The sequence below is a fragment of the Rhipicephalus microplus genome, chromosome 5, assembly GCF_043290135.1.
Source record: "Rhipicephalus microplus isolate Deutch F79 chromosome 5, USDA_Rmic, whole genome shotgun sequence".
Taxonomy (NCBI): Eukaryota; Metazoa; Arthropoda; class Arachnida; order Ixodida; family Ixodidae; genus Rhipicephalus; species Rhipicephalus microplus.
The window spans coordinates 11,699,021-11,724,912 of NC_134704.1; the positions used below are offsets into that span (position 1 = coordinate 11,699,021).

Genomic DNA, 25,892 nt, shown 5'->3' on the forward strand with positions numbered 1-25,892 from the left:
GACCGCTCTCCACTTCAACTTGCGAAAATAAATGAATCGCTGTAGCTACTGACTACCTCCCCCACTACGCCGACACAAAAGCTGTGCCCAAAAGCAGTGCCACCGTGGTAGCCAAGATATTCGTTGAGAAAACCGTTCTTTGACAAGTTGTCTCAGAGGTTCTCATCACCGACAGATGTACGGTGTTTACTGATGACCTGACTCAAGTGCTCCTGAGATACAGCTACACAAGCTACCGCTGGAAAACAGCGTACCACCCACAAACCAATGGTAATCGTCTGAATAAGACGATCGCCGACATGCTGGCCGTGTATACGTCGACGTTGAACACTGGACGTGGGACACCATCCTTTCGTACGCGACCTTCGCATACCACACTGCCGTGGAGGAGACGACGTCATACGAGTTGGTCTACGAAGGAACCCGGCAACGACGCTCGACGCCATGCTGCCCAACGTCGCTGCTGAAGAAAACTTCGATGTCACCATCTACCTTCAGCGCACCGAAGAAGCCCGGAAGATCATTTGGCTCCGCATCAAGAACCAACCAACGACCGAATGTTGCCGTTACTGTCTTCGACGACGCTTCGTGGAATACTAGCCCAGTGATTGTGTTTGGTTGTGGACGCCTACACGCCAATGTGAACTCTCCAAAATAGTTCTGCTATGGTACTTCGGACGGTACAGGGTAGTTCCCCGTCTCAGCTCACTCGACTGCGAGGTTGGCCCTAATGGCATTAGGATTTCACAATGGTGCCGTGCATGACCTGAAGTCGTCCATGTCGTGCACCTCAGGCCATTTTAGGTGCGTTAATGAACCTGAGTAATGTATTTTTGTTTTTGTATTTATTACTCGTACTTAATCTTTACACTTTTGCTATTTATTGTAGTATCACCGCTTGTTAAAACATCGGGACGATGACTTTTTTAGAGGGGGTAATTCCAAATTCCTGGCGCCTGATTATACCGGTCATAAAATGCCACATTCCTTTCTCAAGTCTTGTTATCGCCCCATTACACGTTAATTCCCAGCGCAAACCGTGCCGGTAGTATTCAAGAAGCTTCAGGATAGTAGGAGATCATCTCGTTAAGATTGCGTGCACTACGCGAACATTACAGATTATTCTGGAACATACGTGGCCGCTCGCGATAACGCTGGTATATTCGACGGCACATGCATAAATGCCAGCGCACTTCACCGCTTGTCAGTGTTCGATGATTTAGAGTACGATGTACTCCACAATGGGAGAGCTGCAAGCTATCCCAGATGAAGAGACTAGAAAACAATGACAGCGGGCGCAGTGTTTGCCGCTATCAGCTGCAGTGTGTATCGCTGTGAGACGACTTTCTGTTTACCGGCCACAAGTTCGGCTAAATGAACAATTTTATTTTGCACAAATCGTCTCTTAGTGACACTATATATTATTATCGACAGGTTATCTTCGCCAGAAACAGCGATCTCATAAATTATGACTAGCCTACGTCTATGTCGAAGTCTATCGTAAAACCTGATGTGGTGTCTTGCATATGCATCGGCTATGGCAATGGTTCTATACCATGACCATGATAGAATAAAATGCTCGGTCCTAAGGAACTTTGCCCCTAAAAAGCTGGCCGAGTGTCATAATCGGCACGTTCGTTGCCTATCACACCGCAGTGACTTGACAGCCACTGAAATTCCCCTCGATGGCGTTTCCCAAATTTATTCATTTAGATATTTATTTGTTATTATTTTTTATTTCAATACCCAAAGCGCCCTTTGGAATTACAGTGGGCTGGGGGAGGACAGTGCTAACATAGCCAACCAGAAGCATGTAATTCACTAAATGTACAGCTACAAGTAGCTGAATATGACAAAAGAAAGTAAAATAGCAAAACATACTTAGTACGAAAAACAAACAAGGAAATACCACACAGGAGATCACGAGGACTACTTACAATACAAATTCTGCAGAAAGAAAGCAAATATTTTATGTGAGGTAACAGCGGTAGTGTTCAAATCGTTTGTTCCACTCGCGAATTGTTCTGGGGAACATGCCCGTTATGATAACAAAATAGGCAAATGTCTTCGCATGATCTATGCCGCACTGCTGATGCTAAAGTGATTTACATCCTTGCCTGCTGGTATGAACACCCTGCTAGCCACCACCATGAAGGCACTCAGAGGGTGGCCCCTTGCATGGCTCTCCGAGAACGTGCTCTACTGCCGCATTGCACTCGCGTGCAGAACATGCGAGCTCCTGTGCTGTGTTTTCTCCCTTGCTGAGGTCTCCCTCGGAAATGCTGTACGTGTAACTCAGCGACGCTGGATGCGTTAGAACCACGGTTACGTTGCCTTCTCTTCCTTGTGATTCAGCGAACAGCCACGGGGGTTTAGTAGCTAAGGTACTCGGCTACTGACACGAAAGTCACGGGATTGAATCCCAGCTGCGGCGACTGCACTTTTTATGGCGGTGAAAATGCTGTAGGTCCATGTGCTCAGATTTGGGTACACGTTAAAGAACCCCAGGTGGTTGGCATTTCCGGATCCTTTCACTACGGCCTCTTTCATATACGTATGGTGGATTTGCGGTGTTTAAACCCACATATCAATGTATACATGCGTTCCAGCGCTGATAGAGGGCAATAAATCTAGCGTCAAGAGCTTCTTCGCCCACATGTTTCATATGTGCTCTGTCCTCGTCATGAATTACACGCCTTTTCTTTTAAAGACAACATAGTCTTTTTGGGCTTACCTTAACGCACAAGTTTTTATCTTCCAGATGCAAATAGATGCAAGGAATATCTTTGACTCACGTGTGCAACGCTGTACGTACGTCCGTACGAACACACCGCAATGCGTTCTCTTCGTCGTAGGTGTTGGAGCGGTACCAAGTTAGTCAACTCGCAGCTGTGTGTTGACGTCACGCACCCCTCACGCACTTCTCTTTCAGGTGCTCGCTGACGTCACTCTCTCCCTCCCCACAGCACGCTTGCCGCATCGCCCGCTGCAGCTGGCTCACCTGTCCACTCCCAATACCCTTCTCTATCGCCAGTTTGTTAAACTTTTTCCCTACGTATATATCGAGCTTGATACTGTTTTGGAAATACGTGCACTAAATCATTACGTCCACGATCTGTCAAAGAAGCTCTGGAGCCATTATTCTTCGATTTGGTACCACAATGCAGCTGGAAGAAAGATGAAAGAACGGAATACCACAGACGTTATGTGTATTTAAAAAAAATAATACCTGCATCTTTCCACTGGGGGCACTCGAGTAAATGCTTCGCGGAGCGGTGAAGGTATCACGTGAATGTTTAATTTTTTATGGTTCAGGAATGCCTAATTGTTATTTTGTTGTTATCATTCCTACTTATTGAATGAAGGAGAAGCGTCGTTTTCAAGGAGTGGTGGGACGCGGATGTTGGGTTGCACCCCACTACTACCTAAAAGTACTCGCGATTTCATCACACATACTGGTGTCCAATTGATTGATTTGTGGGGTTTAACGTCCCAAAACCACCATTTGATTATGAGAGACGCCGTAGTGGAGGGCTCCGGAAATTTCGACCACCTGGGGTTCTTTAACGTGCACCCAAATCTGAGCACACGGGCCTCCAACATTTCCGCCTCCATCGGAAATGCAGCCGCCGCAGCCGGGAATCATACTGGTGTCTAGCGAAGGCCATGTAAAGCCACCTTTGACTGAATTCCGAACGCGCAGTCCAGTACCAGCCAACGGTTGTGCAGCGCGAGCAGTTTTTTTTTTTTCACTAGCAGATGCTGCCTTTATCAGCCTTGCGAGACGAGAGAGGGGGAAAGGAGTGACACTTGGCTCTAGACGCGAGCATGCGCAGTTGGGGTGTGGACGACGTCACCGACACCGGATACGCGACTTCGTGCGACTAAGAAATGCTCTGCATTTAAAATGAAGCTCCGATGTGCAGAGATAATTTATGATAAGACTGAGCTTATGGAACGTGAAAGAGCTATGTCGTAATGTGCATTCTGCTGTCTCATAAAGCACTGGAAACTGTGCGCAGCATATATATATATATATATATATATATATATATATATATATATATATATATATATATATATATATATACGTGTGTGTTTGTGTGTGATAAATTATTCATGCTCTCGAGAAGTCAGTGTGAACGCAAGGCACTCTCCCTGACCGAAGACTTTAAAGGAAGCCCTCGCCGCGCACACTCTGATCAATCACCGCTCCTTCTCCGCTGGCGTCGATCCTCGAGGCTTAGCGCAGAAGTCCCGCACTAATGCTCGACCATTTCACACCAGCTCTAAATATTTAATGAAACCGGGCACGCATTTGCCAGAGCCGTTGTTTTAAGCGTACGTTGCAGTGTTTCCGACAGACACACGGCCTGACTCTATTTAGATGGTTTGCGCTGAAACCACCACATTAAAGAACCAACCGGGTATAGACGTGAACTTCCTGACATTAGTGGCATCAAGAACTACATGCAGGTTCCTTTGTTATTCATGCACAGAAGCCCAAATAACATCCCATTACCGTCGTGATCACAATGAAGCGGGTTGATTGCTGCATGAATATACCGCCTTGGCGTGTGATGTTGGAGCCATGCATGTTGTGTGTCCATGACGTCACGTGAAAGTCGGTCGAAAAAATTTCTTCCTGGTGCATATGCACGCCACGTGTTTTTGTACGCACCTAAGCGCTGGTTTGCTACCATGCATCATCTTCAAAACTTCGTTTCTTCATACGGCCTTAAATCAACAATGGAGTTGAAACGCTGCAAGCTTCTGTCGAAAGATAGCACTTGTGCTATGATTTATAATTTTCTTTATTGCGTTTGAGTCTTCTTGAGAACGTGAGTTTCTGGGAGGCTTTGAATAACATGAAGCCGAGCTATAGTTTGTACTTATTCATTCTAAAGGACAAGGCATGCAAACACGGGCGTAAGAAGAAAGTCGAGAAACTGAAAACGCCTTATCGTGTCTTCGCTTCTTTCTTTTGACCACGTTTGCACATCCTGTCATTTAGCCAGCTTTGTTCTTTGTGAGAGATTGTTGTTTTATGGTAGAAGCTAAAGCTGGCAATCCCGCCTGTAGTAACGAAGAGGAGTCGCTGCATCATCTCAAAACCATAATTTCGTTCGGAAAGATGGCGGGAACTTAGTCGCATGCGAAATTCTGTGCCGTTAGAAAGTTTGCAAGAGACTCTTCAAGATGGAACACACGTTAACACCTGCACGACTGCTGCACTCCAGTCGCTTACATGTGAACATTGTGCATAATAATGTGTTATGTCTTGTTAGCTCATGACAGGTAGTAATTTCACTATACGCCTTATGTGAACCCGTACCAAGGTGTGCATAGATGATTGATTGATTTGTGGGGTTTAACGTCCCAAAACCACCATATGATTATGAGAGACGCCGTAGTGGAGGGCTCCGGAAATTTTGACCACCTGGGGTTCTTTAACGTGCACCCAAATCTGAGCACACGGGCCTCGACATTTCCGCCTCCATCGGAAATGCAGCCGCCGCAGCCGGGATTTGAACCCGCGACCTGCGGGTCAGCAGCCGAGTACCTTAGCCACTAGACCACCGCGGCGGGGCAAGGTGTGCATAGAGGAGCTTAGATAGGGCATGTGCTTTACTTATCACACCAGAGCGGCCTTTCGCAAGTGGCCTATGCGTCGTAAAAGGCTCAACCCCAATAACACTAACATGAATGATATACTCTGTTTTTTTTTCAACAGTTATTTATTATCCTATTGCCACCGTGCGTGCGCTAGCATGACGATTTCATGGCATCGTTGATTTATGTATGTATACATGCCACGCAATCAGTTCTATGCTAATATGAATGCACCCAATTAAGTCGTCTTGCCGAGGGGGTGACCTCTTCATTTCATTGTTGTTTTAAAATTTATAGTGCGAAGCACTTTAGAGTGGCCAGACTGGCGTATGCTGTCATGTGCTTTCGGCGTCGCTTGGCAAAACCTGCCATGTTTATCACAACGGGAACACTTGCTTGCTTGCTTGCTTGCTTGCTTAATCCTTTCTTTTGTGGCTCTCACCCACTAAGGGGGATTGGCCAAGAAGCCGGTGGTTAATGCAAGTCAATACCTTTAGGTTATCCAGGCTAAGGATATAGGATTAATTTCATTTGATTTGGTGGAATAATTTGGTACAATGTGAAAAAAGGAAAGAACACTCTCAAACCTCGAAGAAATCTTCTTCCTCCTCTTCTTCTGGTGCCTTGATGACCACTTACTGTCATCAACACAAAAAATGTACGCTTAGCTTAACGAAAGCAAAACCACGATTAAAATAAAAAAACGAAGAACAAGCAAGCACGAAATAGAAAGAGAAAGAAGGGGGGTACGAAAAAAAATTAAAGAGCAAGAAACAGAAACAAGAAGAATATTTAGAAAGGAAGAGATAAAGGAAGAACAGAAACAGAAAGCAGAAAAAGAAAGACAGAGATGAAGAAAGAGAACGAAAACTCAAGAGAAATAAAAAAGGGTGCCCAGCTTCGCATTTCCTTCAGGCTTGACGCCACTAGTGCGAAGGTGCCTTATTTTCTTGAGCTGGCTAGTACCTGTATTCTCATGAATCATTCTCAGAAAAAAGCGTAACTACTTTTAATTTCTCAGTGAAAGAGGTAGGACGATTTTACTGGTTGTTCTAGATTCATTAGGTTTATTTTAGTTTCAACTGAGTTACGTCGATATCAATTTTATTAACTTGAGTAATTTTATCTCACTGGGAACAGCAGTGCACGAGTGTTCCCATCAGTACGGAACAAATTAACTGCGTTTGGGCTTCAACTGCATATTACAAAAAAATAAATGAAATCAATTTTTATCACGAAAGTGTTTTATGTCAGAGTCCACCATGGCTGCGCTGACGTACTTCCGTCGTGGAATTGACGTTAAAAACTATATACTAAGCGATTATTAAAAAAAACAGAATTCAAGCGTCTGTTGCACCGAATCGAACCATCAGCCTTAGCGCGTGGCACTAACCACTACGCCACAAAGCGCACGTTGTGTGGAGTGCTAACGGCAATCCCTTTATACACACCCCACACCCGTTTGTCAGTCCTCAAAGCTTTAAAACTTCAGCCCGTTTTCGTACACAACGGTGAGATGCGCGAGGGGCTCGCGTTGGGCGCGCTGTAAAGATCGTCGCCTCCACTAAGCACCGCCTCCACAGAGCGTGGTCTCTCCTGCAAGTGAGCCTATCAGACTCATAAGTTGTGACAGGATGGAGGTTACTTTTCACGCTGCCACAGCTGCGTTTATGAAAGGAGCACACTGCTGACACACGGCTCAGGAAGAATTGTGACAGTTGTTCGCGCTTGTACTGCGTATACTTGCGCACTTGTTTAGTGCGTCTTGTTTGTTAGAACAGCGCGCTTGAAATCCCGAGCAGTGGCAGTTGTTAGTCTGCGCTCGACCTGTGTATACCGACTTCGTGCATGCTTTCTGCTTAAAGTGTGCCCCTCTAGGTGACAGTTGCCAGGTTGCTTTGTTCTTTTTTTCTCGTTGTCCTTGTTTATCTGTGTAAGCAAATAAAATGACGAAATATATGTGCGTTACATGTTTCCAGCTGCTGGGCATTCCTAACGTGACTTGGTGATTTGTTGCTGTTGCTCAAGCAATCCACAATTAACCACCTCTGCGAAGACACGTTTCACTTCCGCGTTATGTAGGGGGATCACCAACGTTTTTTTTTTACTGAATTATACTCAAATCCAGTTTCACTTCTTGTTGCTATGCATATATATAGTGTAATCTGTATCTTGTTAGCTTCTCATTTGAATGACTCATCAATTCTTAGACTGGCTCAGCGCTTCGAAATGATTCATTGTTGTGGTGGGACAAACAGTGCACTTGCGACATTCGAAAATTCGGGGCCCCGCCGCGGTGGTCTAGTGGCTAAGGTACTCGGATGCTGACCCGCAGGGCGCGGGTTCAAATCCTGGCTGCGGCGGCTGCATTTCCGATGGAGGCGGAAATGTTGTAGGCCCGTGTGCTCAGATTTGGGTGCACGTTAAAGAACCCCAGGTGGTCTAAATTTCCGGAGCCCTCCACTACGGCGTCTCTCATAATCATATAGTGGTTTTGGGACGTTAAACCCCACATATCGAAATTCGGGGATCCGTATATTCTGTACTGCAATCGCGGATTTTCTCTGTTACCTCAAAGCAAGTGAGCAAGTGGCCCTCGGAAAGCACCCATTGCTACTTCCGTTGTTCTGTTGCTAACTGCGATGTACTTAAAGCACGCATAAAATGACATCACATTGGCGCAGGCAAGTTTGGTGTACTTCGCTTCCCTGCCTGTTCAGTTTCCAGCCCCGAAACAAGATATCGTAGCTGGTAATTAGTGGCAGCACGAGAACAAAATAACGGAAGAGGCTTTCAAATTATCTCGCACCGAGATCCTATTAGGACGCTTGGACCGCCTTATTACCCGGCGCGAAATTTAATCGTTTCTAGCAAGGCTGACCAACAAGGCTGATGAGTTTTGGAAAGTTTTGCCCATTAGTGTGCTGCGTTGTTGAGCTGTTTACGATTCCTTTTAGTTGTTTCATTATTGGAGCCTGTGTATCTCATCGTAAGTCGGGCCTTTCTTTTGCCGAGTTCGATTTCGGATGAATCCTAGACAACACGCGGCTGCGTATTTGCTTCTTTTTTCTGTAACAGCTGAGTGAAAATGCCCGGAAGAATGCGTAAATTGTGTAGTGTGTTGAGCGAGAAACAATTATCTTTTCTAAAAGTCATTACTGCACTAACTTCGATCGAAGGTGATTAGAGTTGTAGATTACAGACTTGAAACTTGGTACCTTTAAGAAAAAAAAATGTACGTGGGGTAGAAAATCTTATCAGGACCGCTTGTCAGATCTTCAATATCTAAGAAACGTAACCTCTCCTTAGCTGTCTCCCTAATTTGGTGCCGTCAGCACCGAATTAGGGAGACAGCTAAGGAGAGGTCACGTCGGCTAAGGAGAGGTCACCATGGCATCGGCAGTAAGCCAGAGGCCATGTGCCGAGAGCTTCACCTTTAGAGATGTTGAGCCGAAACCGTTAGATGCCAGTGTTGAAAATGGACCGCCGGTGCGAGCATGAGAGATGCAAAAGATCATTAACCAATCGCGCCACCATATGGCGTCATGATGCCGTCACATATCACAATAACGGGGCGTCATGTTACAAACTTAAGATGACCTAACATAATCACGTCATTACATCACACCATCGCCTGGTCACAGGTGGTAGATCCTGGAGGCAACGCAAAACCAGGGAAGGTACAGAAAGGCTCGCTGTGCCTCCCGTCATGGTGTCCGCGCAAAACCACGTCAGATGAGAAAAGATATCGGATGGTGTTGGAGGACGATCAATACTGAAAAGAGAAAGCCTTCGTCGTCGAGTCATCTTCTAACCTTGTTATGCCCTCGTCACACAGGCAGCCTAAACTGCAGTTAACGTAACCGCGGTTCCCTTATGCTCACGGTACGCGAAACCGTGGCGATGCCATGCACTAGTCCCGGGTGAATGTAGAAAACCGATTTCAGTAACTTTGGTTTGGTGGTTAGGGTATGTTGCCACCTTTTAGTAAACCTTTTTTTTTAGATTAAGTTCATAAATTGGTTGCTATAGAATAGTCATTTTTGGTAAGTGATTGCTTGATGAAAAAAACAGCTGTTTAAAAAATATGTAAATTATGTTAGGCTAAAAAAATTTAAACTAACCTCAATTCAAATAATGATAATATCCAAACTTTGTCCAGTACGTGAAGGGTCATAAGTGCCGATCATGAGATACAACACGAAAATTGGCATGCCAGCAAAGTATATGTACATGCAAGCTTCGCAATGAACTAAAATATTTGCGCTGTCTTCAATATTTAATAGAGTACACTTGAAAAACCTAAAATTGGGTAATTTCATGTGATTACATTTCAGTCGAAGCCCAAGAACATCAAAAGTTATTCATGTTTTTTCATCATTCTAATTCATTGCATACATAGATTACTCTTTCAAAACGAGGCCCGAGAAGTATCGTGGAAAAATATTGATTCATTAAAAAGTTATAACCTTGCGTGCTGCAGAAAATAAAAACTAACAAATAAAAAACAACAAAAAACAACGAGAAAAACAAGAGAGAAAAAAAACAGCTTTCCAAGCCGTTATATATATCATTAGAAGGTTGCGAGTTACTAAAAGCCACCAGGCTTATAGGTGGGACTTTTCTTAACTGCCACGACTGCACCGGGAAAGTGCTTAGTCGACCTCAGCTTTTTTCGGGCTTCTTTTTAGTCGGTCATTCTTTGATGCCTGAAATTCTTCAAGTAAGTTTTGTCCCTGCTAAGGCAAGCTACTCGGGTGTAGAAAACAGGATCAACACCAGCTTCCCTCAGATATCTAGCGCGGCATCATTTCTAAGCTCCCGAAATGACACATTGAAAATTTTAATTTAAATAAAACGGTGCTGCGCGCCTTCACAGAGACATAATGAGCGATAGGTTGCGAGAGCACCTCATTGCAACCTGCACTGCAGTTTTGGGGGTGGGGGGTTTTCATATACTCACTTCATTATTATATATATATATATATATATATATATATATATAGATAGATAGATAGATAGATAGATAGATAGATATAGCCAATGAGATCCTCCGTGAGCGGTCACAACGTGGTTTATTTCGACGTTTCGGCCTTGAGTCTGGCCTTCATCAGGATGGGAGATAAAAGCAGATGGGAGATTTTTACAAACACATCCTGAACAAAGGGAAGACTCTGTACGCATACATTTGTTCAGAATGAATAAATAAATGAATATATACATATATATATATATATATATATATATATATATATATATATATATATATATATATATATATATATATAAGGGAAAGAAGTGTATACCTAAGGGCTCGTTTTTCCGTGTTTTAACACAATATTAATGAGATCTAACAGACAGTAATACCAAGGAATGTACAGGGGAAGTTATTAGAACCAACGAAATGTAAATAAGAAGAAAAGAAAAGTGGATAAAAAACTAACCAGCCGTGAGCAGGAATCGAACCTACGACCTTCGAAGGTTATTCGAAGGTCGTAGGTTCGATTCCTGCTTACGGCTGGTTATTTTTTCATCCACTTTTTTTTTCTTCTTATTCACATTTCATTGGTTCTAATAACTTCCCCTGTACATTCCTTGGCATTACTGTCTGTTAGATGTCATTAATATTGTATATATATATATATATATATATATATATATATATATATATATATATAGACAGTAATGCCAAGGAATGTACAGGGGAAGTTATTAAAACCAATGGAATGTAAATAAGAAGAAAGAAAAGTGGATGAAAAAATTACCAACTGTGAGCAGGAATCGAACCTACGACCTTCGAATTACGCGTTCGATGCTCTAACCACTGAGCTATCACAGCGGCCCTCCCTCCATCCACTTTTTTGGGTTTATCTGTGAATTTAGAAGTAGGAGTGACAGTCAGCGCCATCTATAAGCCAAACAACGAGTGTGAAACACTCTTATGCGCATGTTTGGCGCCACGTAGCACGTGAACTTATTATGAGCGGGCAGCTGATTAATTGTCCCTCTTATACAACCTAAACACACCAAGTCTGCCAGTACGAGACCCTCGTTCAATGAAATAAGGGAAAGAAGTGTATACCTAAGGGCTCGTTTTTCCGTGTTTTAACACAATATTAATGAGTTATAACAGACAGTAATGCCAAGGAATGTACAGGGGAAGTTATTAAAACCAATGGAATGTAAATAAGAAGAAAGAAAAGTGGATGAAAAAATTACCAACTGTGAGCAGGAATCGAACCTACGACCTTCGAATTACGCGTTCGATGCTCTAACCACTGAGATATCACAGCGGCCCTCCCTCCATCCACTTTTTTGGGTTTATCTGTGAATTTAGAAGTACGAGTGACAGTCTATATTGTGTTAAAACACGGAAAAACGAGCCCTTAGGTATACACTTGTTTCCCTTATTTCATTGAACGAGGGTCTCGTACTGGCAGACTTGGTGTGTTTAGGTTGTATAAGAGGGACAATTAATCAGCTGCCCGCTCATAATAAGTTCACGTGCTACGTGGCGCTAAACATGCGCATAAGAGTGTTTCACACTCGTTGTTTGGCTTATAGATGGCGCTGACTGTCACTCCTACTTCTAAATTCACAGATAAACCCAAAAAAGTGGATGGAGGGAGGGCCGCTGTGATAGCTCAGTGGTTAGAGCATGGAACGCGTAATTCGAAGGTCGTAGGTTCGATTCCTGCTCACAGTTGGTAATTTTTTCATCCACTTTTCTTTCTTCTTATTTACATTCTATTGGTTTTAATAACTTCCCCTGTACATTCCTTGGCATTACTGTCTGTTATAACTCATTAATATTGTGTTAAAACACGGAAAAACGAGCCCTTAGGTATACACTTCTTTCCCTTATTTCATTGAACGAGGGTCTCGTACTGGCAGACTTGGTGTGTTTAGGTTGTATAAGAGGGACAATTAATCAGCTGCCCGCTCATAATAAGTTCACGTGCTACGTGGCGCCAAACATGCGCATAAGAGTGTTTCACACTCGTTGTTTGGCTTATAGATGGCGCTGACTGTCACTCCTACTTCTAAATTCACAGATAAACCCAAAAAAGTGGATGGAGGGAGGGCCGCTGTGATAGCTCAGTGGTTAGAGCATCGAACGCGTAATTCGAAGGTCGTAGGTTCGATTCCTGCTCACAGTTGGTAATTTTTTCATCCACTTTTCTTTCTTCTTATTTACATTCCATTGGTTTTAATAACTTCCCCTGTACATTCCTTGGCATTACTGTCTGTTATAACTCATTAATATTGTGTTAAAACAAGGAAAAACGAGCCCTTAGGTATACACTTCTTTCCCTTATTTCATTGAACGAGGGTCTCGTACTGGCAGACTTGGTGTGTTTAGGTTGTATAAGAGGGACAATTAATCAGCTGCCCGCTCATAATAAGTTCACGTGCTACGTGGCGCCAAACATGCGCATAAGAGTGTTTCACACTCGTTGTTTGGCTTATAGATGGCGCTGACTGTCACTCCTACTTCTAAATTCACAGATAAACCCAAAAAAGTGGATGGAGGGAGGGCCGCTGTGATAGCTCAGTGGTTAGAGCATCGAACGCGTAATTCGAAGGTCGTAGGTTCGATTCCTGCTCACAGTTGGTAATTTTTTCATCCACTTTTCTTTCTTCTTATTTACATTCCATTGGTTTTAATAACTTCCCCTGTACATTCCTTGGCATTACTGTCTGTTATAACTCATTAATATTGTGTTAAAACACGGAAAAACGAGCCCTTAGGTATACACTTCTTTCCCTTATTTCATTGAACGAGGGTCTCGTACTGGCAGACTTGGTGTGTTTAGGTTGTATAAGAGGGACAATTAATCAGCTGCCCGCTCATAATAAGTTCACGTGCTACGTGGCGCCAAACATGCGCATAAGAGTGTTTCACACTCGTTGTTTGGCTTATAGATGGCGCTGACTGTCACTCCTACTTCTAAATTCACAGATAAACCCAAAAAAGTGGATGGAGGGAGGGCCGCTGTGATAGCTCAGTGGTTAGAGCATCGAACGCGTAATTCGAAGGTCGTAGGTTCGATTCCTGCTCACAGTTGGTAATTTTTTCATCCACTTTTCTTTCTTCTTATTTACATTCCATTGGTTTTAATAACTTCCCCTGTACATTCCTTGGCATTACTGTCTGTTATAACTCATTAATATTGTGTTAAAACACGGAAAAACGAGCCCTTAGGTATACACTTCTTTCCCTTATTTCATTGAACGAGGGTCTCGTACTGGCAGACTTGGTGTGTTTAGGTTGTATAAGAGGGACAATTAATCAGCTGCCCGCTCATAATAAGTTCACGTGCTACGTGGCGCCAAACATGCGCATAAGAGTGTTTCACACTCGTTGTTTGGCTTATAGATGGCGCTGACTGTCACTCCTACTTCTAAATTAACAGATAAACCCAAAAAAGTGGATGGAGGGAGGGCCGCTGTGATAGCTCAGTGGTTAGAGCATCGAACGCGTAATTCGAAGGTCGTAGGTTCGATTCCTGCTCACAGTTGGTAATTTTTTCATCCACTTTTCTTTCTTCTTATTTACATTCCATTGGTTTTAATAACTTCCCCTGTACATTCCTTGGCATTACTGTCTGTTATAACTCATTATATTGTGTTAAAACACGGAAAAACGAGCCCTTAGGTATACACTTCTTTCCCTTATTTCATTGAACGAGGGTCTCGTACTGGCAGACTTGGTGTGTTTAGGTTGTATAAGAGGGACAATTAATCAGCTGCCCGCTCATAATAAGTTCACGTGCTACGTGGCGCCAAACATGCGCATAAGAGTGTTTCACACTCGTTGTTTGGCTTATAGATGGCGCTGACTGTCACTCCTACTTCTAAATTCACAGATAAACCCAAAAAAGTGGATGGAGGGAGGGCCGCTGTGATAGCTCAGTGGTTAGAGCATCGAACGCGTAATTCGAAGGTCGTAGGTTCGATTCCTGCTCACAGTTGGTAATTTTTTCATCCACTTTTCTTTCTTCTTATTTACATTCTATTGGTTTTAATAACTTCCCCTGTACATTCCTTGGCATTACTGTCTGTTATAACTCATTAATATTGTGTTAAAACACGGAAAAACGAGCCCTTAGGTATACACTTCTTTCCCTTATTTCATTGAACGAGGGTCTCGTACTGGCAGACTTGGTGTGTTTAGGTTGTATAAGAGGGACAATTAATCAGCTGCCCGCTCATAATAAGTTCACGTGCTACGTGGCGCCAAACATGCGCATAAGAGTGTTTCACACTCGTTGTTTGGCTTATAGATGGCGCTGACTGTCACTCCTACTTCTAAATTCACAGATAAACCCAAAAAAGTGGATGGAGGGAGGGCCGCTGTGATAGCTCAGTGGTTAGAGCATCGAACGCGTAATTCGAAGGTCGTAGGTTCGATTCCTGCTCACAGTTGGTAATTTTTTCATCCACTTTTCTTTCTTCTTATTTACATTCCATTGGTTTTAATAACTTCCCCTGTACATTCCTTGGCATTACTGTCTGTTATAACTCATTAATATTGTGTTAAAACACGGAAAAACGAGCCCTTAGGTATACACTTCTTTCCCTTATATATATATATATATATATATATATATATATTCTGAACAAATGTATGCGTACAGAGTCTTCCCTTTGTTCAGGATGTCTATGTAACAATCTCCCATCTGCTTTTATCGTCCTGTGACCAGAGCTCTCACTCGGTTGTAGGCCCAGCAACCTTTTGACATTTCCGTTTTCGCTTTTGTTTCACTCAAAATATAGCCATGTTTTGTTATATTCTGTAAAGAAACAATCTGGCACACTGAACTAATTAATAAGAAATGCTTTCAGAACGGCAGTAGAAAATGTTGGTGAAACACGATGTGTCTTCATGTGCCCTAGTGTAGTATTTTTTGCTCTTTCTATTTATTATCGTCGTGATTAGTATCACCTAATCTTATTAAGCCTCAGCATACTGCCTCACATAGTGTGAGTGCAGTCACCGACTATTCTTTGTCAATTGGACGTGTCATCATCATTTGTATAATTTTCTTATCTGTAAATACCATCATCAGTGTGTGCCGGCTTGAGCTGTAATTTAAATGTATCCGGCATATTTGAGCACAAAGATTAGTTTGATTGATTGAAATGAAGCTTTCGTTTACACAAGATGTCAGTTTTGGTTTCTTAGAGGTGTACTCAGTTATGCCTCGATGTGCTTAGCGAGGGTACGATTAATCTTATTGCTTAGCTTTGTTCTCTATACTTTGAATTTCTCGAGGTTTGCGGCTAGTTTTCTCTCCGTTTCTTTGGCTCACCGCTTTCTTTTGATTTCGTTCCGACAACGAAACCAGGCTGCTTAAGTCTCTCCGACTCACTCTCCCTATCTGCGGACAAATACCTCCGAGCCACCACTTCTATATATACGATGCATTGCTAGCACCTCCTTTGACGTCATGGTAGATGTCGCTGCCAGCAGCGGTGTCTGCTAGGCAAGGGTTGAGATCATGGTGTGGCTACCGGCCACAGTGAAACAGCGAGAATACGGCTATAATGTAGCTCTCGGTACCAAACAACATAACTCTCGAACAAAATGAGATAGCGACGTCATTGTTGCTGTAGCACACTTCCGTATGTCTGTAGATTCTCAAAACATTAAAAAGTAGTTTCACATTAAAAACACTTTTCAAGGGTGGCAACATAACTGAGGAAATGGTGGCGTTCATGCAGAATGGTAGCTCACCGGTCAGAATGCGCAAGGTGGCGTTTGCCAGGGGCGTAGCCAGCGATGTTTTTCGGGGGGAAGCGGGGGGAGAGGGCGGATAGGTGCACACTACCTTGACCTGAAGTGGGGTCCCTGCAAGCATATGGAGTCGAGTGTCGTTCTGTGTTCTGAATTCTATGGCAAAAACAAAAGTTTCGCGGGAAAGAAATTTTTCGGGAGGGCTGGGGAGGTACGGGTCCGGTGGGCCCCTTTCTGCATGGTTACGCAACTGGTGTTAGCCGCTTAACCGAGGAGGCTTGTGTGCTGTGTAACATCTGCGTTCCGTGGTTGGCATGAGTTAACCGTGATCGCTCGTAAGCACAGTTCACTTGCCTGTTGAACAAGGGTAGTTGGCGAATGCATAAGGGACCGTGTGAGCTTTTTTTTTTCGCATTCAGGGCACCCTTATTGGTTGAATGACGAAACGTATGCCAGCAGTCGCATAAATCATTGATCATTGGGCAGGCGAGATGCTACGTCACGCAAAGCAGCACTGTAGCCAGAAGCTCGTCAAATCAGGATACCTTCAGAGAAGATACTTTTGTTGGTGGAAGCATATGCCTGAAGCCGCGTATGCGCAGCCGCATTTTGAGCGCGTAAATCAAGTCCCAATTTGAAGCTTGCGGGTTCTGGCTCCATCGACGCAGGAAATAATATTTGATTTACTTATATAATATTCCATTCTTGTCATAACTACTGCATTACATTTTAATAATAAATAACGCCCTCTGCGTTTTTCTAGGTGTAATACTTTGTTGAATTCATTTAGTTGACGAGTTTCTCCCTCTCCTGAAGAATTGCGATATGTTCCTACTGAAGGTTCTAAGAGAAAATAGCTTGGTTACGTAACACAAAGCTCAGTTGAAAGTACCTCCACCAGATGGCGGTACCTTCACAGCAAATGAGCGTAACTGCACATGCTACCTTTAGGTAGCAGAGTTGTGCGTAGGTATACCTGGAAACCACAGCACTATGACTTGGCCGAACTCCGTTTTTGCAGATGCCATGCCTGGCGCGTCACCGGTTGGACATCCATGCCTTGTTGCCGACCGCCAATGAACATGACTGCAGTAGCGATAACTAATGTCAATCTAGTTCACTGCCACTGCGGCACAGGGAACTACCAAAGTTAGGACGATTGTCCACTTTTCCGCAATGGATTGTTGCAAGCAAAGTTTGGAAGACCGACACGCAGATGCAATACCTAAAGGCATTCAAGAACCAGCCTTGTTATAATCTTTTATTTCGTCACCATTTTAATCTTTGTCATTTTACTTTACCAATAACGCATTTAGAGGGTACATAAGCATGAGGAAAACTCGAGGCAAAGCCAAGGTTGGTTTGTGAATACGGGCCGAAGTCAACAGTACTCGTCTGGATTTATTATTTGATAAGTAACAACAATGATGATATGTGGGGTTTAACGCCCCAAAACCACTATATGATTATGAGAGACGCCGTAGTGAAGGGCTCCGGAAATTTCGACCGCCTGGGCTTCTTTAACCTGCACCCAAATCTGAACTCACGGGCCTACAGCACTTTCACCTCCATCGAAAATGCAGCCACCGCATGCAGCCGGGGTTAGATCCCGTGACCTGCCGGTCAGTAGCCGAGTAGCCGAGTACCTTAGCCACTAGACCACCACGGCGGCCGAAAGCATTGGAGGGCAAATGCTGGCTTCACTATTGCTGGCAAAGTTTTGCGGGGGCAATTTCCTTTCCCAGCAACTTTCTAACCTCCTTGGTTCGAACATTGCCACCATTGTCATAAGTCTACATTGAATACTCACATCACTGATGTTTATTGTTTTCATAATCAGTGGTGAAAGTTAGTGCCTTCTAAAAAAAAAAGGAAAGGCATTCGCAAATCAACGCATGTGAATCTTTGCGAAATAGCTTTCGTGGAAGTAAATGGGGTGGAAGTAGACTCCAAATATTTTGCAGTGAAACATTGAAAGGATATAGCTTGAATTTCGTTATTCAAGTGCATTCGAACATTTCAAACTCTATTACATCTTTTTCTAAATCGTGTATCCGGTTCCCGCTTCACTAAGCGTTAGCTAGCTTACCCGCTCTTTCATTTTCATCAGCTTTACCATAATCAAATTCATTTCAGATATATCAGCACACAATCTAGATGCAGTTCTTCTCAGCCCCGAACATTTCGCGTACTACTTATGTACTGGTGGAAGGAATGAGGGATCCCGGTAGTTAGAGAAAAAGAGGGTGGGGTCACATATTAACATAACATGCTGCATGCAATAGGTGAGTTATTTTCATCTCTGGCAATGAATGGTCAAACTACAGCGCCACGCCAATTCTATCTCAACAGCTGGTCAATACATTGTGCAGTTTGCAACCGCATTCAACCTGCTTCTAGCTATGTTTTCTTTTCAAATGTGCAAGCCTACAAAAAGTATGCTCTCGTGCATATGTCATGGAAAACTGCAACAAAAGTTTCACAACCACCTCGTGACGGGAAACGTGAGTCAGCTCCTTGGCATTGCAAGAATACACTGCGAAGAAACATTCTCAGAAATTTGAGAAGTTTTGAAAAGTTCAATATAGCATGCCTTAGAAAAATGCAGAGGCAAAATTGTGTTTTTTATGAATGGTTACGTGGATACCTTCAAATTTCTTTGCCAACCACGTGGGTTCTGTTATCACCAATTTAATGGTCTATAACAACTCTGTTTCATGGAAAATACCGAACGGAGTTCATGCTATTGTGATATATATGTATATATGCCGAGAGTGCCCAGCCGAGAGAGAGAGAGAGAGAGAGATAAAGATGCAAGGAAAGGCAGGGAGGTTAACCAGACACACATCCTGTTTGCTACCCTGCACTGGGGAAGGGATAAAGGGGAGAAAAGAGGTTGCAGAGAGATGAGAAGGTACACACAATCACGAGCACACTCGGGGAGCACACACAGTCTACAGGCGGTCGCTCAGGTTTGTTGACTTTAGATAAATTAGCAGTGCTTTGGTTGCTTTCTGCGCAACTGAGGCAGATGTCCAAGGTCCTAGTATCTTCTGCACACAAAATGGTCCGGGGTCAAGTTGATTCAAAACCATCCGGAGCTGGCCTCGCTGTGTGCCGTAGCAAGAGCAGCTGCACAGGACGTGTTCGATGGTCTCTTCAGCTCCGCAGTAGTCGCATGTAGGAGTGTCTGCCATACCAATGCGAAAGGAGTACACCTTTGTAAATGCAACAGCCAACCAAAGGCGACATAACAGTGTCGCATCGGAGCGGGAAAGTTGTGATGGTAGCTTTAGCTTGAGCGAAGGATCCAGTTCATAAAATTGACACCTTTGGAAGCTGGTAGACTACCAGAACGTGCGTGTGAGATCTCGAGCCAGCCGGTAAAGTTGTCTTGCTGCATCATTCCTTGATAGAGGAATCGGGACTACACGGGTTCCTTCATGGGCTGAGTGGGCTGCATCATCGGCTAATTGATTTCCGGTAATACCGATATTTCCAGGCAGCCATTGATATATGATATCATGCCCTCGTGCTAGAGCTTCATGATGGCAATGTCTTATTTCTTGTACCAATTGGTCATGACTCTTCCTACGCATGGCAGACTGCAAACTCTGAAGCGCTGCCTTCGAATCACAGAATATGGCCCATTTTCCTGGACGTTCTTGAACTAGATATTGTAAAGCAGTCCTTATAGCAGCAAGCTCTGATGCCGTAGATGTAGTCATATGCGACAACTTAAACTTGATTGCCCAGCCGAGAGTGCCCATATATGTGTATATGGGCACTCTCAGCTGGTTTTTTTCGTCACCACGAATGCCTCGTATACGTGTACGTATGCACACGCGCGCACGCACACACACACACACACACGCACACGCGCGCGCGTGTGCGCATGCATATATATATATATATATATATATATATATATATATCTGTGTATATTGCGTGTGGAAAAGCCACAAAGTTAAATAAATTATTCAGGAAATGTTTTTTTTTTCTAAACACACGTTTACACGTGCAATAATCGCTTTGCAGCACGCTACGTTAGCCAGCTCGGACACAGAGAGTACGTTTGTCATCCCAGTAACAGAAGTCTATTTATATACACGATATGCGGCTGACGGTATGCAGAGCGTAGAAGCGCTTCGTTTTGTTATCATGATAGGCAGCGACGTGTCTGGTCGAATGGTTCCCCGCTATTCGCGATGCGTACGCGTCTGCTACCTCTACCAGCTCAATTTTGCCCTTCGGGGCTTTGACACCCATGCGCTGCCGCTTATCTCATCACATGGGTAGTTTGTACGTTTTGTGCTTTCACCACAAAATTAAAATGGGCCTTCTCCTAGTCCGAATAATCTAAGTGGAGATCGTCGAGATCAAAACTGGCAACCCTTGGACTCCGACGTTCGGCCCCATGGCGGTTTAGGTGATCTCGGAGGCCTGCATTCGAGCCTAACGTTGGGGGAAGTATTCGCATGTATCTGACACCAGATTTTACTTGGTGCACACCTGCCGTTGTGTTTTGGCCCCCACAACTCATGCCACGTGCCTTTTCGAAGCCGGCGCGCATGCGCAGACTTACTACCCGGAAAAGGACCAATGAGCGCGTCGGAAGGTGACTTAACTCACTGCAGCGGCGGCGTTTCGGAAAGGAGCGCCCAACTCAAAGACAAAGAAGTAACAAGCGTCAGTTCTTAGTTCACGCTTGTCCTCTTGTATACCTTCGCTTCGTCCATCGCTTTTTCGTGTTCTTGGAGCGCGCTTTAAATGTGGAGGTGTGAAAGTTGTTAGTTCGCGCTTGTCTTCTGTGTGTTCCTTTAATGCGTACTACATGCTTTAACGAATCGATGGGAATGTCGAGCTGCTCACCATTCTTCGCACTATATATTACAGTTTGTAAATTTTTTGCCGTCGCATTCACTGCGTGCTTCACCATAGAGCAATAAAACTGTGACTTATAAAATAGAATACTAAATAGTAATCAGCTATTGATTCGCTCAAATCTTATTGATTGTACATGTGAAAGTCACTCATTGTGAAAGAAATAATGCATCAAGCTTTTAAAAATATTTCATGAGTATTTTTTCTGTGCATTTGTTGTTCATATTGTATTTATTACGTAACAGTTCCCTTCGTTACAGTCATTATTTACTGTGTCATTCCCGATTCATTTTTATTTGATTATTTTATTTCCTTTGAACGGAAAATTAGGTAAGGCAATAAAGTAGCACGAAGCGCGCGTGTCATCTCCTGAGGCAACAAAGCATGCCCGTGCCCTTAGACTTTATTGTAACTTTGCTGATTGAGCTTGATAGCACCACACAGCTCTCCGCAAGAACGCTTTCTCTCCTCTCCTGTCGAGAATGCTCATAACAGCATCCCGTCCGTATGACGTCACCATGCCTCTCTGAGCGTCTCGAAAGCTGCAGCGTGGCCCATAATGCCTCGCGACTTGCGCTTTGTTGTCCGGCGCAGCCGTGCCAGCAATTAATTATTTGCCGAGAGGCCGCAGCCTAATTAAGTGATAATTTGCAGATTTGTGACCTTTCGGGCCTCGAGATACCATTCCTCGCCCTTGCACTCGCTTTGCTTTCCAAGCGGAAGGATCATCTGCTTTCGTTAGCCATGTTTCACTAAATACATGCAGCGTAGGTAATACCACAGCGAGGCCAGAAAAAATTGCTGAGTAAATGCAAAGAGCTGATCTAAGCGTAAAAGCCAGGTCTGGACGTAAAATGTTTCGTGAATAAATGATTTGCTCATTAGCTTCATGAAAAAATTGTGTTTGCCTTTTGATTTATTCCTTCAATAAAATTTACTTCGAGCAAACATTGCCTAGGGGGAAGAGACTACAGGTAGATGATATCTGCCTGACTAGGGTCCCTTTACTCATACATTTGCTCAGATGTAGTGCAACATCGAAATGCAGATTTCTTTTCTTAGAAACATAGAAGCGAGAATTCGAGAAGTAGAAAAAGTACCTCAAACATGCACTTTAAAATATCACTCCTAAGTCAACACCAAGTCGTCCATTGCAAAATAAAAATGAAAAAAGCAGTGTACTATAAGCTGAAAATCTCAAAATATGATGTACAGCCTTCCAGCCATAATGTACGCGAATGTCCCAGATTACCTTGAGCATAAATTATACACTGCCTGTGTGTAAGTCACTCGTTCAAATAAATTGAAAGCATTGGTTTTTTCTATGAATCTCTCAAGCAGTTGTTGTATGAAATGCTTATTGAAGACGCGAAAATTCACTCGAACTCAGGCTCATCTACGGTATGATAGCAGATTGTAAGTGAATTCAGCCAATATAATGCAGTGCCTTGTTGCCGGCTGTTAATAAGATTTAGTAGTAAACGATACGGAGCAACAAGTTTTTATATTTGAATACTTCGGTGAATAGTGCCTCGGTAAGAAAAAGGTTTCGCGGGCGTAATGATAGCAAGTAAACTTCCTCCGTGCTGCACCTTTCTTTGCTTGCCACAAGCGCCTTCGTATCGATTCTTGCGCATTAATAATAATCCCTGTGGAAGCAGCCTCCAGGGAAGAGACACCGTTTTATCTGCTCAAGGGAACGCATTAATGAAGAAATTCCTTCTTAATTCTGGTGAGCTGGCTGACCGACCATTAATGATACGGCAGTGGTCATTAAGGAGTTGAATGGCTATTCTGTCTCCGCTGCCGCGTGGCAGCTCAGTCCTGAGCACTTCATCAAGTTCAACTTCATTAAGTTCACTCGTGCTTTGGAAACGGAAACGCCGCTGATGCTTATAATTAAAACCACTGGCTTTACGTTTCAAAGGCAAAAGCTTGATCAGAGTAAAAAAAAATACAAAGTAGCGTTTCTAAATGCCCATTTCAAAGTTCCTTTCACTTTATTAGTGTGAGCATTTGTTGGCCAGTATGTTAACTGTCTTGAAGTAATCGTCATTTTTGTCGGCCAAATCATGATGAGCATCGTACAGAGGACAGTACCACCTGCTCCCTGTGAACGAGCGGACTCTGCTTACACGTGCCTTCAAGTGTCCAAATGTGAATGCTTAATCGTTCACAGTCCTTTGCTGAGCGTTCCTGCCTTCGACAGAAATAGCCTTTAAGCTCACACATACGCCAATTTTGAACGCTTGAGTTGTTGATCACGTGTGCTAAAAGGGCTTCCTGGCCGAGCCCAATTCTACCTTGTTTTCTATAAAAAAAGGAGATTCTGATTTATGTGTGGGGTTTAACGTCCTAAAACCACCATATGATTATGAGAGACGAAAAAAGAAGATTGTACTCATAAATAATTTCATAACAGATGACACTACACAAATATAGTTTGACAACCTTTGAACAAAAATTTATGAGAGTAAGTTGGCCTAGGAATGCTGTTGTGATATTTAGAGAACTTTTGTTTTCTCCTCACATTTACTACTGTAATGGCCTCTGGGAGCATGTAACTTTTTGTAGAAGTTAAATCAAAATAGGCTTAACACACGTATAAAACGGTGCTCTTAATTGGCGCGACATATCGGCTCACCTTGCCAAGTATTTGAGGCGAGAATGTTCGCAATACCTTGTGCAACTACACTTGTCATACTCAGTGCCTCTGGGAGGACTTTCATGATTCGAAAATTCTTACCTGCTTGGAATATAGCACGTGGTAATGCAAATGCGTAAAGTGGCCTTGCAATATTGTGTAGCTCACGTAGCAGAGTCATCGTTCGTGCGCAAGCTTCCGCTGACCTCGGCCGAACGCGAGAATTCCCAGCGTCGCTGCTGCTTTGCTGGAAGCGGTGCCAGCGCTGAGCCTGCCTTTCGTTTCACCGCTGCTATGTCGGGGCTGAAAATCTAATTACAGCCCTGGTTCGCAGCTTTTCCCTACAAAGCTTTAGTGCCATAGGGGAAACCGGCGTTGCGGCATTTGTGAGCTGGTGTGTCCAAGTTAGCTTGGCTAAATTTGTTGCGTGAACAGAGCAGACCTTTCCATTGGAGCTCCTGTTTTATCTTCATTCCTTTTTCATCTGTGAGGATGCCTCTTGCGCATTTGCGCGTTTCTTAAAAGGTGATTATTTTTGTGAACCATCACTTAGTCTTCCTAATGACTTTTCTCTGAATTTGGATCACGCACATTGAACGAAGCCATGCTGAAAGTGGCGGAAATAAAAACGTAAGGGTGGGTGGATGACAGAGTGAAAGGCAGGAGTGTCTCGTGGAGCCTTGTTGCAAGCCTTTTCACTAACAGCAAAGTTTTTATGCACTCAAAGTGGTTGCAGAGACCTCTTGTAAGAGTGCCTTTGAACTTTGGTAATCGCTGCGCTTGTTGCTTGTTTAAATCTGCTATCTTCGCAGTTACTGCGCTTGGCTGATCCCTCTTTGACAGAATTTGGTATAACAAGTAAGTGCTCTACGTCTTGCCAGAAATATAATTTTATTATGCGTTGGCATATGAGAGCTTGCACGAATTCTAGAGCATGCTTTCACGTGGATGCACCCACGTTGACGTCTGGTTGCACACATCCATTCTGACGTCTCACACCCAGCATCATGATTTAACTGTTGTGGCAGTTGAAGTTGGTAATATACATCTAGATAGAGCATATTTTGAATTACGGGCAAATATTGCGTGAACAAGCACATCAGAAGCACTGGTAGTCGATGTGAATTGAGGAAAGAAAGGGCAATGTGTGTGCTCTCCAATAATCGGGTAGTTTACGCCTGTGCTCATGCATACACTACTTCGATGTGATTGACCAACACGAAAGGAATATTTTTGTGGTTTGAGCTGTGAGCACGCGCAGCTAGACGTTCTGCGTCTATCGGTCTCTCCTCGATTCACCAAGGCACGACTCATCGACAACGTTGTCTTTCTGTGGTGGATATTGCCACAGTTTTAATGGTTGCTCCTATCGCCCTCAAAACAGCTGGGGGCGGAAAAACGCCGCTGGTGTATGTTGAAACTGCGCGTCTCCGGCAATGAGCAGCCACCCACTAACATGAAGCTGAAAGCAAAGAAGCTTACCACGTCTACTCCTCGAAGCTATCGTGGCCGGCATCGGCGACTATAGCATTGAGACGCCCTAATGCCGTCGTCACCGAATCACTCCCTATCAGCGTTTGTTAACGCCGTAACGCTGTACTTCGCTTGACTACTCACAGATGGCGAGACTATACCTCGCTAACCGACAGCAACATGTGAGAGAGATTGTGTGGAATTTATAAGCTTCGTTTGTAGAGCCTCATACGAGTGTGTCGGTGGTGCAATAGGTAAAACGACAAGCTCTTACTGTTGCGAATTGTGAGGTCATGTGTTTGATTTCTGGTGATAGAACATTTTCCTAGATTCCTTTCTTTGCCATCTCTTAGCGTGCATTTTATTAATGTCATGTCATTCACGGCAATACGCAGTGTACTCTTGGTGAACCTCGGCAATGAAACACTTTCGAGTTTGAAAATTGGTGTCCATTTTGAGGCAACTGTAATCTTAACATTTTAATGCATTATGTAAAACGTAATATCAACTTTCGCAATGCCTGTTCAAGTAATAATG

At 43.7% G+C, this 25,892-nt stretch overlaps 1 protein-coding gene and 7 non-coding genes across 8 annotated transcripts in view; 7 read left to right on the plus strand and 1 right to left on the minus strand.

Moving 5' to 3' along the window:
* LOC119173488 (beta-1,3-galactosyltransferase 5) overlaps positions 1-25,892 on the plus strand; it is a 162,552-nt gene that overhangs the window by 56,186 nt on the left and 80,474 nt on the right. The window lies entirely within an intron of this gene.
* TRNAT-CGU (transfer RNA threonine (anticodon CGU)) lies at positions 11,380-11,452 on the minus strand. The gene has a single exon. It is a non-coding gene; the product is annotated as a tRNA-Thr (tRNA).
* On the plus strand, positions 12,701-12,773 carry TRNAT-CGU (transfer RNA threonine (anticodon CGU)). The gene has a single exon. It is a non-coding gene; the product is annotated as a tRNA-Thr (tRNA).
* TRNAT-CGU (transfer RNA threonine (anticodon CGU)) lies at positions 13,155-13,227 on the plus strand. Its single transcript has one exon. It is a non-coding gene; the product is annotated as a tRNA-Thr (tRNA).
* Positions 13,609-13,681, plus strand: TRNAT-CGU (transfer RNA threonine (anticodon CGU)). The gene has a single exon. It is a non-coding gene; the product is annotated as a tRNA-Thr (tRNA).
* On the plus strand, positions 14,063-14,135 carry TRNAT-CGU (transfer RNA threonine (anticodon CGU)). Its single transcript has one exon. It is a non-coding gene; the product is annotated as a tRNA-Thr (tRNA).
* TRNAT-CGU (transfer RNA threonine (anticodon CGU)) lies at positions 14,516-14,588 on the plus strand. The gene has a single exon. It is a non-coding gene; the product is annotated as a tRNA-Thr (tRNA).
* Positions 14,970-15,042, plus strand: TRNAT-CGU (transfer RNA threonine (anticodon CGU)). The gene has a single exon. It is a non-coding gene; the product is annotated as a tRNA-Thr (tRNA).